The following is a 19,945-nucleotide window of genomic DNA, read 5'->3' on the forward strand; positions in this document are numbered from 1 at the left end:
CATTATATGTAAACATTATATGTTGATATTATATGTTAAAGTCACAGTGAAGTGCCTAGATGAGTGCAGATCTAGTTGGCTGTCTCTAGAAGGCACACGTTGCTGTTACAAAGGTTAGGTTTTGGGTTAGATTTAGTGGTAGAGTTTTTGTGGGACTCCAAATAAACAAGTCTGTGAAAGACACATGCGGCTCTTTCGAGACTTTGGGCAACTGGGAGTTACCTTATAGACATGACCGTTCTATTTGGTGTTTTAATGTATCACCTATTGAAACAAGTGGGAGTGGGACATGTCAAACGGCTCGTCCTTTTAAAAAAATAATCAACAGGCTTTAGTTTACAGCCACACACACATATACTCCTTTCCACCATGCTGCTCATGCCAGTGCCAGTTACCGGGGAAACGGAGAACGGATCTCTATACCGGCCCAATTTCTCCACTTTCATCACATCCGACTGATGCATCCGATGGAAGCGTTCAGGCATGAAATGCCTCGAACACAACCGCAAATTCGCTGTTATACTTCCTCCTTAGAAATTAAAAAATTCAAGCCAGTGAGCCTATAACCAAGGTAGTCTGTGGAATGGAACATGGTTTTGGGGAGTGAAACCATTTTTTTTTTCAAGCTCTGCATTAGGTTTGTGTACATGTTGGGTTGCCACCCATCCTGTAAAATACATGATAGTCCTGTATTTAAAGATAAAATTATGCCTCCCATATTTAAGCTGGTCAGATCGCTAATTTAGCATTGATATAAGTTGGAAAATGTGCCTATGCTGGGTAAAGGACCGTCTGAAAAGTACACAAATGATGATAAAACTTTGGATTCTTTTCTATATAAATGTTCAATAAGATCCAACAATGTATGACTTATTGAGTCATAAAGACAAGTACAGGTGAAGGAAGAAAAAAATACATAGAAACCAACCAAAATGTACACATATATAAGATAAAGGAGACAAATAATCAAAAAGATAAAAATAAATATATTTTTAACACATAAAAGTTGTATTTTTCAATGGTCAGGAAAGTTCTAATTGCACCATATAAGAAAGGTTATACAATTTATATAGGTATACAATGCATATTAACTAATAATGCATTTATTGCTAAAACTGTGGAGGATGTGGTTAGGGGCCGTGATAGGGTCAGACTCAAAGGTCAATATAAAGAGATTTCAGAGGTGACTTAAAAGTCTTTCATGATTACACTGGGTCATGTCCAACTGTTTATCTGGTAAAGTGAAGCTTCTGGTAAAAAACTCACATCGTAATAAAAGCACAATTCAAAATAAAAGCTAGATGCCTGAAAATGAAGAAATTGAGACATAACAACTGTATAGTAAAATGTAATATTCAATCTAGTAGTAGTAGTAATAATAATAAAAATTAATAATTAAGCAATATATCACACTTGTTATAAGTTTTAAGAATGAATTGATTAGACACCATTTTGATGATGAAATTAAATTAAACTTTAAAAATATTGAATTATATTCTTATATATTCTTCAGATCTAATATGATTAAGTTTGTTGGTGACCACAGGTTCTGATATCTGGATGATAAATTGTTATTTTCCTTCCTCATGATGCCATCTATTTTGTGAAGAGCACCAGTCCATCCTGCAGCAAAGCACCCCCACAACATAACAATGGTCATTATGGCCATCGGTGGATATAGATACTTGTCTGCCTGTTTCTTCCAGCATCTTCTCAAGATCCTATGGTGTTGTTCTGGGATTGATTTGCACTTTTCGCACCAAACTACATTAATTTCTAGGAGACAGAATGTATCTCCTTCCTGAGTGCTATGATGGCTGCGTGGTCCCACTGTGTGTTTGCCTACTTGCTTACTATTGTTTGTACAGATGAACGTTGTACCTTCAGGTGTTTGGAAATTGCTCTCAAGGATGAACCAGCCTTTTTTTTCTGAGGTCTTGGCTTATTTCTTTTGATTTTCCCATGATGTCAAAGAAAGAGGCACTGAGTTTGAAGGTAGGCCTTAAAATACATCCACATGTACACCTCCAGTTGACTCCAATTAGCCTATCAGAAGCTAATAGTAGATAGTCTTAAGTCCTAAACATTTGCCAAAACTGTAGTTTGTTAAAATGAAATCTGTGGAGTTGTTAGAAAATGAGTTTTAATGACTTCAGCCCAAGTGTATGTAAACTTCTGACTTCAACTGTATGCCATTTACTCCTGCTAGTTTGAATTAGTCAGACCTTAAATAATGGCTTGTAACATGACCAGTATTAACTGAATAATTGTTCATCATCTTTGAAAACTGTGACAGGGCGGAGGGCGGGGCCGGGTCGTGATTATACACACCCAGTCCCTTATCAGGCTAATTAAGCCTCTGAGAGGGATAAAGGCCGATTGCGGACGGTGGTGCGTTTACGGACATGTCCATCATGTATGTGTGTTTGTCTTTTGTTTAAGTTAATCATTAAAATATTGTTTATACCGACAGGCTGGTTCATGGCTCCTCCTTTCCATTTCGGTACCAGTGTAACGCAGTTCAATGGAAAGGACAATAAAGTCAAGGTACTGGAGTGGCCATCACAAAGCCCTGACCTAAATCCAATAGAACATTTGTGGGCAGAACTGATAAAGCATGTGCGAGCAAGAAGGTCTACAAACCTGACTCAGTTACACCAGTTCTGTCTGGAGGAATGGACCAAAATTCTAAAATTCCTACCCAAAATATTTGACCCAATTTAAACAATTTAAAGGCAATACTACCAAATACTAACAAAGTGTATGTAAACTGCTGACCAACTAGGAATGTGATGAAAGAAATAAAAGCTGAAATAAATCATTCTCTCTACTATTATTCTGACATTTCACATTCTTAAAATAAAGTAGTGATCCTAACTGACCTAAGACAGGGAAAGTTTTCAACGATTAAATGTCAGGAGTTGTGAAAAACTGAGTTTAAATCTATTTGGCTAAGGTGAATGTAAACTTCTGACTTCAACAGTATGTCTGTGCATTATTTTCAGTGTTTTCTCCTGTTTAACTTGTCAATGTTGTTCAGAACATCCAGCCGTTTACTGTGGTTTTAAACTAGTTTACTCACCGAGGGTTTTTGAAGAGGTTTGCACCAGAGAATTCCATGCTGAGTTAAAATGGGTTCCACGACCTGTGCCGTACTTCTCATTGCTTCTTGCTGCACTGTAATATTTTAAGATGTGCATTTGAGAGCTCGAGGCTGTTCCGCGAGTAAACGCACCTGTTCTGTGCTAACGCTGGTCTGTCCATTGAACCGTGCTGATAATTGTTTTGGATAGCGGATAGTGCTGATTAGTTCCAACTTTGATGTGTTAACTGTTTGATATTGCTTAATGGAAAATCGAAGTGCAGAAATGGAGAGAGAGAGAGCAAGATTTTCAATTTTGTAGTCACACCAGTGCAACCTATAACAAAATTTAGTCACACCGGCAGGAAAAATTGCCATTTAGTCGCAGTCTGGAGCCCTGAACAGAATTAATTTCCCAAGTTTAATTTGGTTTTGTGGTTTGTAACAGGTTGTTCACCTTAAAGCTGAGAAAAAAACAGACAATCAGGAGATCAATATTCAGTTGACGAAGATTTTGCCCCCCAGCTCTGACCTGTGTATCTCATTCTACAAAGTGGTCCTTAGAAGGTTTGTGTTTTCTGTTTATAATATCAGGATTCTCCAGACACTACACCACAGATGTGCATGTAATCAAATGTCTTTTTAATGTGTTTGCCATTGTAGCTGATTTAAAATCTCTTCCTCAGGGACAAGACAAATGTGCCCCTTTCGTTAATGTCTGACCACACTAATGGTTTGCCAGGGAACATTTGAAAGGGGACATATAATGAGAACTGGATATTCCTTGCTCTTCTGGAATACACAGATCAGCCAAAACATTAAAATCACCTGCCTAATATTGTGTAGGTCCCCCTCATGCCGCCAAAACAGCGCCAACCCGCATCTCAGAATAGCATTCTGAGATTATATTCTTCTCACCAAAAATGTACGAAGTGGTTACCTGATTTACCATAGACTTTGTCAGTTCGAAGCAGTCTTGCCATTCTCTGTTGACCTCTCTCATCAACAAGGCATTTCCGTCCACAGAAATTCTGCTAACTGGATGTTTTTGGTTTTTGGCACCATTCTGAGTAAATTCTAGAGACTGTTGTGCTTGAAAATGAGATCAGCAGTTACAGAAATACTCAAACCAGCCTATCTGGCACCAACAATCATGCCACGCTCCAAATCACGGAGATCGCATTTTTACCCATTGTGATGGAGCTCCTGACCCTTATCTGCATGAGTTTATGCACTACAGGCACATGATTGGCTGATTAGATAATCTCATAAATAAGTAAGTGTGCAGGTGTTCCTAATAAAGTGCTCATGAATGTTTATTGCAGGTATGTGGCAATTCCCAGCCCTAGTATACAGTACATACTGCAGCATTGGTAGACATAGTAGTAAACCGTTCTAAACATTGCTTAATGCTGCCTTCACGTGCTATTGGAATTATCGTAAATACGAGTTTCCCACTCGGAAGTTGCACATGAATGACCCCTCAAGTCGTAATTATGACTGGGAAACTTGGAGATAATTTTCATACCCGACTTTCCGAGATGGGAGGAGTTCTAAACATTCAACATGGCGGAGGAGACTACGGTTTCATTAGTGAATGACAGGTTTTGTTCATTTTTCTAAATGCAGCTAAATGTTAGTGCAATGTTGTACATTTTTACACTGTGAAAATAGCTTGTATTTGACCAAAATTCCATTATCGTCAGCAAGCTAACTGAGTGATATGTATTATGGTTTCAAAATAAAAGTTTCTCAAGAAATATGTATGAATGATCCTGGTGTTTCCCGTTCTTTACGACTTCAAAGCAGGTGAACACCATGTATGTACTTGTAATTACCACTTCAGCATTGGGAAATAGGATAATTGTGATAGCACATGAAGTGCAGCATAAGTATCTGAGAGAATATAATATCTCTCCCTGTTATTTCAAAGCCTACAGTAGGCATAATTCCTCACACATCTGTTACAGACATAATTCTGTCTCCTTGTAAAACAAAACCCTCAGCAGTCATATCACTTTACAGATTCCCATGTGTAGTGTCCTGAAGTCTCAGCACAAGGGCCTGACTGAAGTATGAATCCATGTATGAAATTTACAGTTTGCTTCAGTATTTATATGGACTGTAAACCCTGTTTACTCTTAATCTCCAGGAGTGAAAGCATGCTCCACAGTATTCCTGAAGTAATAACAATGAAATTATGCACTTTTGGGATTTTATGCTATTTAGAAGTTATTTAACAGTAAATTTCTCTCATACACAGCCTGGCAAAAAAAAAAAAGTAGCAGTTTGGATTTAAATAAGCAGATACTTGAGAGCCTATGATTGGAGCATTATTGCAGTGATTAATATGTTTCAGCTAGCAATAATTATTTTAGCCCTAACTGATGCAATGTGTAGTCTCTCATTTCTTAAACAACCATGTCGGAAGTCAACTCCCGTGGTTGTGGAAAAGATGTTACTGTGTTTCAGAAGGGGCAAATTATTGGCCTGCATCAAGTAAAGAAAATAATTAAGGAGATTGCTGAAATCACTGGAATTGGGTTGAGAACGGTCCAACATATTATTAAAACCTGGAAGGAGAGTGGTGAACTGTCAGCTTCGCGGAAGAAATGTGGTCAGAAAAAGTTTTGAATAATCGTGATCAGAGTTCACTAAAATGCTTGAAGACACATCGTAAAATATCAACAGTAGAACTCACGACTGTATGTGATAGTGAATATAAGAGCAATTCTACATCCACAATGTGACGAGAATTTATAGGATCGTGACTAATTAGCTGTGTGGCCACAAGAAAGCCACTAGTTAGTCAGGCTAAATCTGAAAAAACGACTTCAATGTGCTAGGAAGCATAAAGATTGGAATGTTGAGCAATGGGAAAAGGTCATGTGGTCTGATGAGTTCAGATTTACCCTATCCTAAAGCGATGGGCGCATCATGGTAAGAAAGGAAGCACATGAAACAATGCACCTGTCATGCATAGTGCCCACTGTACAAGCCTCTTGAGGCAGTTTTATGATCTGGGGTTGCTTCAATTGGTCAGGTCTAGGCTCAGCAATGTTATGTGGCAATAACATGAAGTCAGCTGACTACCTGAATGTACTGAATGACCAGGTTATCCCAGCAATGGATTTTTTCTTCCCTGATAGCACAGGCATATTCCAGGACGACAATGCCAAGATACATTGGGCTCAAATTGTGAAAGTGTGGCTTAGGGAGCATGAGGAATCATTTTCAGATTTTCAAGAGTCCTGACCTTAACCCCACTGAAAGTCTTTGGGGTGTGCTGGAGAAAACTACTGATTGGTTCGAATCTCCCATCATCAATACTAGATCTCGGCCAAAAATGTATGCAACTCTGGATGAAAAGAAATGTTGTGACTTTGCATAAGGTTGTCGAAACAGTGCCATGAAAAATGGGCACTGTAATCGAAGCTACCCAATGCAGTCCAATGAAATATTAGGTCTTCCCCACCTTCTGGGAACACAAAACACAAACAGTGCAAGGGGGAGGGGAGAGAACGAGAGAGAGAGAGAGAGAGAGAGAAGTGATGACGAAAAAACTCTCTCATCCCCGAACACGGCGCCAGACAGTCCTCAGCTAGCTGCACTGCTCCAGTCAGCCACGCCGGGCAATGGCACTGGACCCCTAAGCCGTCCACCGGATCGAGTACTCCATGACGCGCGTCTTCCTCCAGTCCCGGATTTTGGCACCAATGTGGCAAATCTGGTTCTTAATGTGGAAAGGAGGAAGCAAGGACCAGGTGAACAATCCACGTAGACATTTATGTTCAATCTTTTCAGTGTCTTCCCATTCACATATTGCTTTTCAGCATCACACACAAGTGGCTTTTCAGCTCATTGATCATGTAGTCGCTCTGCTTTTCATCAACAACTCTCAACCACACACATAAAGCTTCATTGCGTCTCTCTCTCTCTTTGTCTCCCCTGAGAGCAGCTCTGGTTGTGGCTTTATCCCTCGCCCGCCAACAAATCAATCACCAACAGCAGATAATTCACCCCAGGTGTCCATCCCGCCTCGCTCCTCACCATAGTCACTCAGCCCCGCCCCGCTCGCCACACTACACTACAGTAAAAGCATATAAGTATAAACGTATAAGTTAAAACATTAAGGAAATATGATGTGTCAAATATTGGTGTCAGATTGCTGCCATCTGGTGAAAAAAATTTAATTATATGGCTTGAAAATTATTTCATAACATTATAAACACTGCAGAGTTCTATTATTATTTTCTGAATGCCTGTTGAAACTTTATTTAAAATAATATCAGAAGTTTGGATATATATTTAGATATTATCAAACTATTATTTGTCAAAGTTTAGCTTTATTTTTCATTGTTTTGAAGTGTCGGTTTTTGCCATAATGTCACAATTATGCTTGCAGTCAAACTTCACCATGGTGTTACAAAGAGAATACACAGATTAAGTATTTTGTCACCAATAATTTATTTCAAATATCAAAATTCAATTAAATTACTTAATTACTTACATTTCTTTGTTTCCAAAACAGAAAGATCCAATGTTTTGTCTTGAAGGTGCGGTTCTGACACCTAAGTATATACATTGGGGCCAGACTAAGACTTTTTTTTTTATCTCTGATTGTGTGTGCGTGAGTATGTTCTGTCTTCTGGCTGTGTTAGTCTTATCCATTCATTTGTGTGTGTGTGTGTGTGTGTGTGTGTGTGTGTGTGTGTGTGTGTGTGTGTGTGTGTGTGTGTGTGTGTGTGTATGTGTGAGCGTGTATTTATCACTTTGTGGGGACCAAATGTCCCCATAAGGATAGTAAAACCCGAAATTTTTGACCTTGTGGGGACATTTTGTCGGTCCCCATGAGGAAAACAGCTTATAAATCATACTAAATTATGTTTTTTGAAAATGTAAAAATGCAGAAAGTTTTCTGTGAGGGTTAGGTTTAGGGGTAGGGTTAGGTTTAGGGGATAGAATATAAAGTTTGTACAGTATAAAAACCATTATGTCTATGGAAAGTCCCCATAAAACATGGAAACACAACATGTGTGTGTGTGTGTGTGTGTGTGTGTGTGTGTGTGTGTGTGTGTGTGTGTGTGTGTGTGTGTGTGTGTGTGTGTGTGTGTGTGTGTGTGTGTGTGTGTGTGTGTGTGTGTGTGTGTTGTGCATCAAGGCTGATTCATTGATTGTATTTTACAAATCTAAAATAAAAAAGCTAAGTGTCTCTCCTATTAATTTCCAATGGTCAGTCAATTTTGACAGCCAACAGTAAAGGTGACATTTTTATTTTTTTTACAACCACTTCAGCTCAGTAAGTAAAGACGCTGACTACCACTCCTGGAGTCGCAAGTTCCAATCCAGGGCACGCTGAGTGACTCCAGTCAGGTGTCCTAAGCAACCAATTGGCCCAGGTGCTAGGGTGGGTAAAGTCACAATGGGTTAACATCCTCGTGGTCACTATAATGTGGTTCTCGCTCTTGGTGGGGCACGTGGTGAGTTGTGCGTGGATGCCATGGAGAATAGCTTGGGTCTCCACACACGCTATATCTCCGCGGTAAAGCCCTCAACAAGCCATGTGATAAGATATGTGGACTGATGATCTCAGAAGCGGAGGCAACTGAGATTCATCCTCCACCACTCGGATTGAATCACTACGCCACCACAAGGACTTAGAGTGCATTGGGAATTGGGCATTCCAAATTGGGGAGAAAAAAAATCTCAGTCAGATAAAGAAAACCATTTCTAAAAAAAAAAATGTACATAATTGGACATATCAAATAAGCATAATAGTCTGTGCAAAACTACCAATTTCATAAAATTGTCAGTCGGTTGTTTGAACGACTATAACGAATGTAGAACGAATGTATAATAAGGCTCTGTTATGTTCTTGTGACCCCAATCATACAGGTATATGCGAGCACTAAGCGCAGCACTTCAACAAGGTATTTAACGGATAGTCAACAAATAAGTAGGATGAATAAATGTAAGCGTAGTTCTAGCAGGAGATCTCGGGATTCATTCTATCAGGCATATCATACAATCACAATACAGTCTCCGTTTTATAAGCCCTCTCAGCTGTATCTCATTGTTGGCATACTTCCATTGTTTTCAGCCCCATCCACCCCATTGCCACCAGATTAGGTCCCAGAAACCGTACCATGGAAAACACCTCATATGGGATTACAGACAGGGAACCACCATACATGGAGAACCTATCCCAAGTACAGGGGCTGACCTGACAGGGCATAATTCACGAGTATTGGGCCTGGCATCAAATTCCTCAGCCGAATTTGCCTGCCGCAGGGTTCTGGGGGAGGAAAGACATCCAGGGTTTGCCGGTACCGGGAACTCACATGGATGAAAAAAGCACACGTTAACCCCTCAGGGAAGGGAAAGGCACTAAGTGTAAGTGGTACACTCAGCCAGCTGCCCACAACTTATATGTTTGTACCCGCTAACACACGGGACAAAACTGGCTCAACCAGGTGATTTTAAAATCTCGCAAAGGTATTGGGTGTCGCTGCTCTACAGATGTCTGTAAGAGAGGCGCCATTCGCCAGGGCCCAGGAGGATGCCACACTTCGAGTGGAGTGTGCTCGTACTCCCAGGGGAGACAGCGCACCCTGGGCCTGGTATGCCAAAGTGATGGGATCCACAATCAAGTGGGCAACCCTCTGTTTGGAGACAGCCTTCCCCTTCTACTGTCCCCCAAAACAGACAAAGAGCTGCTCAGAGCATCTAAAGCACTATGGCGGCTACATAACACTTTTAAGGTGGAGGAGGACAGCTGTCCCTTCAACCTCTCCTGCAGGAAGGAAAGCAGTGACCTGACTGCGCACCTCTGTGGGTCTTCACCTTCGAGAAGAAATCCAATTCGCGAACAGACGCCACTTCAAGGCATACAGCTGCCTCATAGAAGGAGCTCTGGCCTGAGTGATAGTGTCTACCATTACCGGTGGTATCCCACTTAGGTCTTCTGCGTCCCGTCCAGGGACCAGACATGGAGATTCCAGAGGTCTGGGCGGGGTGCCAAATTGTGCTCCGTCCCTGAGAAAGGAGGTTCTTCCTCAGGGTAAAACACGAGTTGTTCTTCTTCCTCATGTGCCTCCGGTAAGAAAGGAACTGGGGTAGAGCATGGCTGTGTGCGATGCTCTGAGCCCAAGAACCAGCCACGAACACTCAAGGCAAGGTGGAGGTTTCCACTCCAGCCCGACGCTAGTGGCAGCCCGGGTAAACATGGCCAGCAGCTCCGCGTCGGCCTCAGAGTGAGCGATTGTAATAGACGGTGGAAGCCCAGCCGAGTCTTCCACGTCAGACTGTAACAGCCCGCTCTCCGATGCTGCGGTCGAAACCTCATCCTCCTCCCGAGCCCTGAATGAGACACTGTACAAAAAAGAGACATTGTCACTACATTGACGCAATGTCGAGTGAGTGACAGATAGGGAACTATAATATCTTATTGCACACAACTATCAGAGTAAGAAATTAGAAACCATACAAAGTGGCATGAAACTGCTTCTGTGCATCCTGAATGCAGAATGACGTGTTACAATGTAACCTTAGCGCTTCAGGGAGATCATCGCTGCACATTCTAAAGTGCTGTACTGCAATATAATATCTAGTTCATGACATCAAGCAGATCAAAACAGTTTTTACAGCAACTATTTAAGCAGTGTCAGACAGAATCAGCAAAAGATTTTAATATCTCCAGGTCACCTCACAAATACAGGAACAATACTCACAGCAGAGGATTTCATGTCCGACTGTGATTTGTCTTGATTTGTATTGTTAATGTGGCGCTATGATTGCTGTAACAGCAGCACAAAAAAAGACTAAACCTAAAGAAATAAAGAGACTATACTTATTGAAGAGGGTATTACTGTGCTGAATGTTATTCACTGTTAGGCACAGCAAGTTATCATCAGGCAAAACGCTCTCTAAGAAGTTGCATCTCTGGTTCTGATTCTAAATCCATGATTCTTTTAGAACATTTGAAGCACCAAATATTGAATTATATTATAACTATATTATACCTGATACTATATTAATTTATGTACAAATACATGATATAGGTTTCGATATAGATTTTAAGATTTGCTAGTTATTTAACAGCTATAATAATCAACACAACCAAGTAATTTTAAATTAAAAGATCTGTCTTTGGATTTTAAAAATTGAATTGAAATTGTTCCAATGAAGATCATGATAAATTGGAAAATCTATGTTTTTACCTAGAACTACATTACATAAACAGTGCAGTGAAAACATATTTGCCCCTATCCTGATTTCTTCTGTTTTTGTTTTAATAAATTCTAACAAAATATGTATCCAATACCAACTGGGCCTGTGTGAATAAGTATTTGCCCCCTTAGTTACTAAATCTCCAAATCTATGAAACTGCATTCATAATGGTGTTCAGCTGGACTAGACACACCCAGGCCGGATTACTGCCTGCCCTGTTCAATCAAATCAACACCATAAAAGAACTAAATAGGGGGGGCTTAAAACAAATTGTTGCATGAAAACATGTTTTATCTTTGTTTATTTCTTTAAATAAAAAAGTATTTGATCACAAAAACACAATTCCACAAAAACTCAAAAAAAGAAATGGTTTTTGATTCACAGCCCTATTCCTGTTGTCGCTTTGTCTTACAGCTGGTGTATTGCACCATTTTTCTTTTATGTATGAGACCAGTCTGAGCAATAAAATCTTGTTGACAGTCAGAGTCAGTCATTGACAGTCAGAGTCAGTCAGAGACAGTCTCACTCACCAACTTTTCTGTCGTTCTAGAGTAATGAAGATATTGGGGCTGAAACTGGTGGGCAGAAACCATTACAACCCCAACAGCGTTGTCATTCTTGGCAAACAAAGGTATTTTGTATCAACCTGATTGTCCGCGATTGAAGTCCAACCAAAATTGCTGTGCTTACCAGAGGCATGTAGTGAAATTTATCAGCAACACTTGCAATAATGGTTTGCATAGTGATTCTTTGTTTGGCATGATGTGCTTGTTCCTAACCTAACTGGGTGAAAGTCATGAAGAAATATCTGAGTCATAGTGTATCCCAAAATTAAAAGAACAAAATATAATATTTTGCATAAAGGACAAAAAAGCAAAAAGTATTTAGGACCTTTTAGGATTTTGTGTTCATGTCAATTAAGCACATTTCTTCCTCTGTTCTCATTATTATAATGTGAAACATTTTTGTAATACAATAACCAAAATTATCCTCTCTGGACACATTTTTTATTTTATTATTTAATAGCATAAATTCAATTCAATACAATAAATACAATGATGTATTAATGCTTAACAATGTAAGTTAATGCCATTCCCTTTTTTCTCATTACAGTAAATGGAAGCGCAGTGTAGTTCTAGCGGGGAGACTAGCAGCTATACATAATCACATCATTAGCTGGGTAACTCCTAGCCAGTCGCATGTAAGCCATTGCTTTATAAGTCTGCTCACAATCTATCACATTGCTGTTTCAGTGTGCTAACTTAAGAATAGAATATGCCTAATATGTATTTAATGGTATGCAAAAAGAAATCTCTTTTTTTATGCAAATTGTTATTTCGTATTTTTTCATTTAATTTTGGGGTTTTAAAAATGACTTGGGCATCTTGAATTGTTTTGTAAATTTACCAATATGTGTACATTATGTGTGTTTGTGAATGTGAATCTCTTCCATGTGGCAGCAGGTGTGGCCTGGTTACTCCACCAGTATAAAGCACAATGACGATGGTCTCTACCTGGTTGTTGACGTCTCCCATAAGGTGTTGCCAAATTACTCCATGCTGGACATCACAGGAGTATAATCGGTGTAATCCGAATGCTGCTTTAGAAGGTAGATCTCTATATAGGCAGTATACAGCAAGGCAGCTCACTATGTTTTGGAACAGAGCACATTTGTTAAAAACGTTTCAGATGCATGCTAGGCTTGGTTTTAGTTTTTTCTAGTTTTGTACCCTGGGCTAAAATCAATAGTATTCATTTGCAAAAGTCTGTGTAATGATCTCAATTACTTAACCTTGATGTTTTTTCAAACACTTTTGTCTGGCGTAGGAATGTGATATGCCGAGAGAGCTTTCAGGACGAATGCACAAAGGAATTTGTCGGTGCGATCGTTATCACGCGCTATAATAAACACACTCATCGTATCGACGACATTGAGTGGGCCAAGTCCCCCAAAGACACTTTCACCTTGGCTGATGGAACCGTGACCGCATTTGTCTACACTACAGGTTCATCTGCTATTTGGAGAATGCACTTGTTTTATATTTTTGTAAATAATTTAAGAACAGAATGCATACAAAAGTGCACAAAATATATTTCAACATAGTGAACTTTCTTAAAGCAGAAGTGTGCAATTTCTGTGCCACTAGCGTCACTAAACGGAATTTCAAGACACTGCTTCTGCGATTGGGTGGACAAACAGATATCTTGCCCCAAATTAACGCCATTGGTTGAGCTAATGTTGCCATGTTGGGCCGATCAAACTGCACAAACTAACAGCAATATTTTGATAGTGCCACAGTGTTTACACTTTTTGGGGATATCAGCATACATTTACAGTTATGCATTTGGCAGATGCTTTTATCCAAAGCGACTTACAGTGCACTTATTACAGGGACAATCCACCCAGAACAACCTGGAGTTAAGTGTCTTACTCAAGGACACAATGTGGCTGTGGGGATCGAACCAGCAACCTTCTGATTACCAGTTATGTGCTTTAGTCCACTACGCCACCACCACTCCAGTACTGTCTACTGTGAACCACGCAGCACATGTAAACTATATATTTATATTATTAAATCACATAATTTGCATTTTAATCTCAGCTCAACTGTATTTATATAGCATTTAAAACAACAGTTGAACAAAGTGCTTCACAGTAATGAAATTTGAAACATAACATTTAAAAATTATCATATACTCAAGACTCAAGGAAGAACTCTGCCTAGCGAGAACATCTGCATGCATTCTGCCTATTTTGTCAAATCTCAGTCAGTGTTTGGTCCAGAGAGGTGGTCTGAGACCACTCCATCATCACTGTGAGTCAGCACAATCAGAGATCTCGGACACAGCACTGGGTTTTTGAACACAATCCTTGTGAGTCATCAGTTTGCGGGGGAGCGCACAAGTGCAGCGGGCACATGTGAGGCTGATGAGATAAGGCGTATTTCAGAACCCGTAAAGGCTGGAGTTCTCATGCCACAGAAAGAGAATGTCTTGTTCGGCACAAAGGAACAAACATGTGAATATGAGGCTTGATTTTACACATTAGTGTTAACAGTGTTCTCCGCGTATCCTTGAAAGTTTTAAAATGTCTTAAATTCAGTTTTACTATATTTAAGTTCATAAAAAGTCTTGCATATCTTAAATGATTCAACAAAAGTTTTTATCATTTAAAGAGGTCTTAAATTTTGGGGCAGAAAGACAGGAATCGTGATGTGACCTAATGTAAGTATCAAACTTCAAAAGAATATGTATTCATTAAATAAATGTCTGAGCTGCATCCATCAGAGTGAAAACGTCTCGGGTTATGACTATAACCCTTGTTCCCTGAGAAGGAGCGAGACACTGCGTCGTTAAGCGACTCTTTGAGAACAGCTCCTTAGCGTCGCCTCTGAATTATGAATGAAACTATTCCAATCTTGATTGGTGTTGCGTCATGGCGTAACATGTGGCGGCATAACGGATGCATAAAAGTGGCGCCGGTACACATACACATTAGCCTAGCGATGAAGCAAGCCGCTCTCAGGCCTTGAGAGCGTGGCAGGGCGGCGCAGTGTCTCGTTCCCTTCTCAGGGAACAAGGGTTATAGTCATAACCGAGGCGTTCCCTTCGAGGGAACTTCGCGCTGCGTCGTTAAGCTGACTCTTTGAGAGCGAATGCCCACTAGGCCATGCACCGAAAAAAGGCCTGCCCTAGGGTGAAACTGAACTCAGGCACTCAGCTAGGGCGAGAGCACCGCGTCGCCAGGCGTACTAGGGAGGTGCAGACTGTAAAACCTGATGAAAGTGTGCTGGGGTAGCCCAACCGGCTGCCTCACAGATCTCCTGGAGGGGTACTCCCGATAAGAGAGCCCTAGAGGGCGCCATGCCTCTAGTTGAATGAGCCCTCACGGCCAAAGGTGAAGGCAAATTACGCACCTTGTAGGCGAGATAATAGCCTGAACAATCCAATTACTAATGGTTTGTTTCGAGGCAGGAGCCCCTTCTTAGGTGACCCAAAACACACTAACAGTTGGTCCGACCTCCTCCAAGAAGAGGACCTCTCGAGAGTAAACACTCAAAGCTCTGACAGGGCAGAGCAAATGGAGCCTCTCTTCTTCTGCCGACACATGAGGTGGAGGATAAAAAGCCTGCAGGACCGTGGGCCGTGCCGTGTTAGGCGGCACCTTAGGCACATAGCCAGGTCTCGGGTGTAAAATGGCTTTAACTCCGCCAGGGGCAAACTCCAAGCAAGCTGGCGTCACTGCCAGGGCTTGAAGATCACCCACCCTCTTTAGAGAGGTAATAGCTAAGAGAAAAGCCATCTTGAGCGTCAGGTCCTTGGGCGAAGCCGACTGGAAGGGGTTCGAAGGGGGCCAGGGATAACCCTTCGAGAACCACCGCCAGGTCCCAGGCAGGAACCCTGGACCTGGTTGTCAGTCTCATCCTCCATGTACCACGGAGAAAGCGAATGACCAGCTGGTGCCTCCCCAGAGGCCCATCACTCAGTGGTGCATGGAGCGCCCGAAATGGCAGCCACGTACACCTTAAGTGTGGAAGGGAGAGACCATAGAAAGCGATCTTGAAGAAACTCCAGAACTGAAGCCACCGGGCAGTTAACTGGATCTAATTCATGTTCTCTACACCAAGTGGAGAACACATTCCACTGAGGCCATATAATCTCCTAGTAGGCGGAGCCCTAGAGCTAAGTATGGTTTCAACCACCCCGCTGATAGACCAGCATTTAGGTACTGAACCCCCTCAGGGGCCAGACCCACAGTTTCCACAGCTCTGGGCGAGGGTGGAAGACTGTGCCCCCGCCTGAGACAACAGATCCCTCCTCAGAGGAATCTGCCATGGCGGAGCTATCAGGAGTGAAATTATGTCTGAGAACCATACTCGGGCCGGCCACATGGGGGCAACCAGAAGTAGACTGATGCCCTCTTGGCGGACCCTTTCCAGGACTCCGGGAGCAGAGCGTCGGGGAAATGCGTGCAAGCTGAAGCCTCGGCCAAGCCTGTACCATGGCGTCCAACCCCAGTGGGGCTGGATGTGAGAGGAGAACCAAAGTGGACAGTGGGGCGTCTCTCGAGGCATGAATAGATCCACTTCTGATGGTCCAAATTTGTCCCATATCAACTTCACCACCTCTGGATGAAGTCTCCATTCCCGGGCCTCAGCCCCTGCCTCGACAGGATGTCTGCTCCCTGATTCTGAACCCCGGAATATACATGCTCTGATAGACAGTATTTTCCCTTGGGACCAAAGAATTATCTGATCGCCAGTCTGCACAGAGGCGCGATCTGAGTCCTCCTTGTCGGTTCAGATAAGCTACCACTGATGTATTGTCGAGCGTGCTAGGACATGGTAACCTTTGATGTCTGGAAGGAAGCTCCTCAGAGCCCTGAACACAGCCAACATCTCTAGACAGTTTATGTGCCAAGAATGATGATGGTCCTGCCACAGACCCCTGGCAAAGTGGCCGTCCATGACAGCGCCCCAGCCAGTGAGGAGGCGTCTGTCGAAGCGGTTTTCGGCGACATGGCGCTCCCAACACTAGCCCTAGGGACAGGAACCAAGGTTTCTTCCATATTAGCAGAGAGCGAAGGCATCTGCGGCGTTACTCTGATTATCTGAAATGGATTCCCCTTGGGGAAAACACCTTGGCTTTCAGCCACCACTGGAGGGGCCTCATGTGTAGAAGGCCCAAAGGTATCAAGTTGGATGCAGCTGCCATGAGGCCCAGCAGTCTTTGAAACTGCTTTACAGTGATGGCCTGGCCTAGTTTTAACCCGGACACCATCGCCAGAATGGACTCGATACGTGCAGGAGACATGCGTGCCTGCATCGTAACAGAGTCCCACACAACACCAGAAGCGTTGTGCACTGGGATGGTTGTAACACACTCTTTTGTGTTGAGTCTCAACCCCAAACTTCGAATATGGCCAGGGCGACATCTCGATGCCGAACCGCCATTTCTCGAGACTGGGCCAGAATGAGCCAGTCATCGATAAAATTCAGTATCGCGGATGCCCTGAAGTCTCAGAGGAGCAGGAGCTGCATCCATACATTTGGTGAATGTCGCGGGAGAGAGTGCTAGGCGAGCGGAAGAACCCGATATTGGTAAGCTTAGCCCCGGCGAACCTCAGGAACCTCCTGTGACATGGAAGGATGGGTACATGAAAATAGGCGTCTTTTAGATCTATCAGTGACAAACCAGTCCTCGGATCTGATCTGACTCACGATGACAGGAATGGTAAGCATTTTGAACCTGAACCTCCTCAAAGGCGGTTCAAAACTCTGAGATCTAAAATCGGCCTCAACCCCCATCCTTTTTTTTTTTTTTTTTTTTGGAACTATAAAGTACCGGCTGTAAAGACCGGACTCCCTGTCTGAATGAGGAACACATTCTATGGCCTCCTTCAGCAGCAGAGAATAAAGTAGACATTGATGTGGAGACCGTCAAATGCAAATGTCTACCACAGTGTTACATCACTATGTAGAGGAAGTAGAGAACGGGCCATTTTTCATGTCATGTTGTTCATGCCAAAAAGGGTTTTCAAGCGTGGGGGTCACCAGCCTTAAAGCCCAGGGCACCCCTGGACTTTCCATCAGTTCTTTCTTTTCAGCCTTGTATACAGCTGGTTGTGTGCATTATGACAGGGAACAGAGATGACCTGTATAGTGCCATCAAAAAGCTCTGCTGCATCCAGAGCCCTGTACTATCACAGGTTTCATTTAAACACAACTTCTAGTTTGACCTTTTTGTACTTTTTGTTGGTTCTCTTGCCAGTTAAGTTGCTGATCATTTAAACCAAACATAATTAATTTAAATTCCCATTAATTTATATGGTTTTCACCTAAGGGAACAGTTCACCCCAAAATAATTTTCTCATCATTTACTCGCTTTTATGCTGTCTTTCTTCTGCGAAACTCTGACAAAGATTTTTTTCAAGGGTATATGATGTGTATAAATATTCCATATAATGCAAGACTGTGTGGTCAAAAACTTCCAAGCTCCAATAAATACATAAAGGCATCATAATTTGGAGCTTACATTTCCTAATGTTTGATACATGTGCAGAGGAAGTGTAATCGAGCTTCAAAACATTGTTCCAAGGAGATTGAAACTGAAAACTGATCACTGAAATCTGATCATAACGCTTCAGAAGACATGGATTAAACTACTTGAGTCGTACGGATAACCTTTATGCTGCCGTTATGTCCTTTTTGGAGCTTGGAAGAGTTGATGTATATAAACACATCATGCATCTATGAAAATATCTTTGTGTGCTATAGAAGAAAAGGTCATACAAGAATAATAATTTTGAGTGAACTCTTCCATGTGGATTTAATTAGTTAGGCTATGATATTATTGGTTTCTATTTTTCCCTGCCCACCAGAAAAGTTGTTTCATAGGAGGTTGTGAATTGTCCAAAAAAAATGTCATGTCACGTTTAAACCTTAGTATCACTTTAATTATCTAGGCCATCAACGTATGCACAATCTCCCAGTCACAGAGACACTGCAGCATTGCTCAAAAGATTCTTCTACAGATCAATTGCAAACTGGGAGAGAAGTGGAATGTTAGTGTTCCTCTGGTAAGTGGGAGACAATCAGGCCTTGTGCACAGGGATTCCCTGGAGTTATTGTACTGAACATCACTCTTGATAAAAACACATTTAAAAATAACTGTGGAGTATTTGGTGTGAACCTAAAAAATGGTCAATGGAAAATGAGAACATAAAATATGGTCGTTTTGTGTAGGTTGTGTAGGCCCATTATATTGTATTATTTGGATGGTCAAGTGTAAATGGAGTGGTGATGGTGTAGTGGTCTAAAGCACTTAACTGGTTATCAGAAGGTCACCGTTTCGATCCCCACAGCCACCACCATTGTGTCCTTGAGCAAGGCACTTAACTCCAGGTTGTTCTGGGGGGATTGTCCCTGTAATAAGGGCTCTGTAAGTCGTTTTGGATAAAAGTGTCTGCCAAATGCATAAATGTAAATGTAAATGACCCAATTCAATGGGAATATAAAATTGGAAAGTCATAAAGCTTGTGAATCTTTATTAACCAAGTAACTTCTTTGTCCCATGTTCCCATTGTTTATTTTTCATTCAGTGGTACTTTTGCATAGAGCATTCATATTCCATTTTGACCTTTATCCTTGCCACTTGGGTTTAAATCTTTCTTCTTGAGCAATGGAGGCTGCTAGCTTGAATTAGTCATGATTTATTTGTTCATTTCAGTTTAATTTGAATCTTTACCTCAACAAAATCCTCTGTATTTACTATAAGCAAAAGATGTTAGCTAAATGAATAGTAAAATAAAATAGGCATAGTTTTGTATTTTAACAGATATACCTGATGGTGATCGGAGTGGATGTTCACCATGAAACAAGCAAGAAGCGCAGATCGGTCATGGGCTTTGTGGCAAGTCTCAATAGGTGACTTAAACCTAAAATATTGCACACATTGCATCGCTTCTCCGTGTCTGTGGGAGAAACGCCGATAGGGAAGCTTGACGCCGTCGGCAGCAGTTACTAAAGGCAGCGGGGCTTATAGCAGAGGGACGGTTTCACACCAAAGAGAACACAGCATTTTATTAACAAGCTCTTCCTCGTTTTCTCTCAGTTTGAAAAATGATTACATCCG

At 41.6% G+C, this 19,945-nt stretch overlaps 1 pseudogene; it reads left to right on the forward strand.

Moving 5' to 3' along the window:
- The first annotated feature begins 1,217 nt into the window (after positions 1–1,217).
- Positions 1,218–19,741, forward strand: LOC127624984 (piwi-like protein 2; annotated as a pseudogene).
- The last annotated feature ends 204 nt before the right edge of the window (positions 19,742–19,945 follow it).

The sequence above is a fragment of the Xyrauchen texanus genome, chromosome 3 (genome assembly GCF_025860055.1).
Source record: "Xyrauchen texanus isolate HMW12.3.18 chromosome 3, RBS_HiC_50CHRs, whole genome shotgun sequence".
NCBI lineage: Eukaryota > Metazoa > Chordata > Actinopteri > Cypriniformes > Catostomidae > Xyrauchen > Xyrauchen texanus.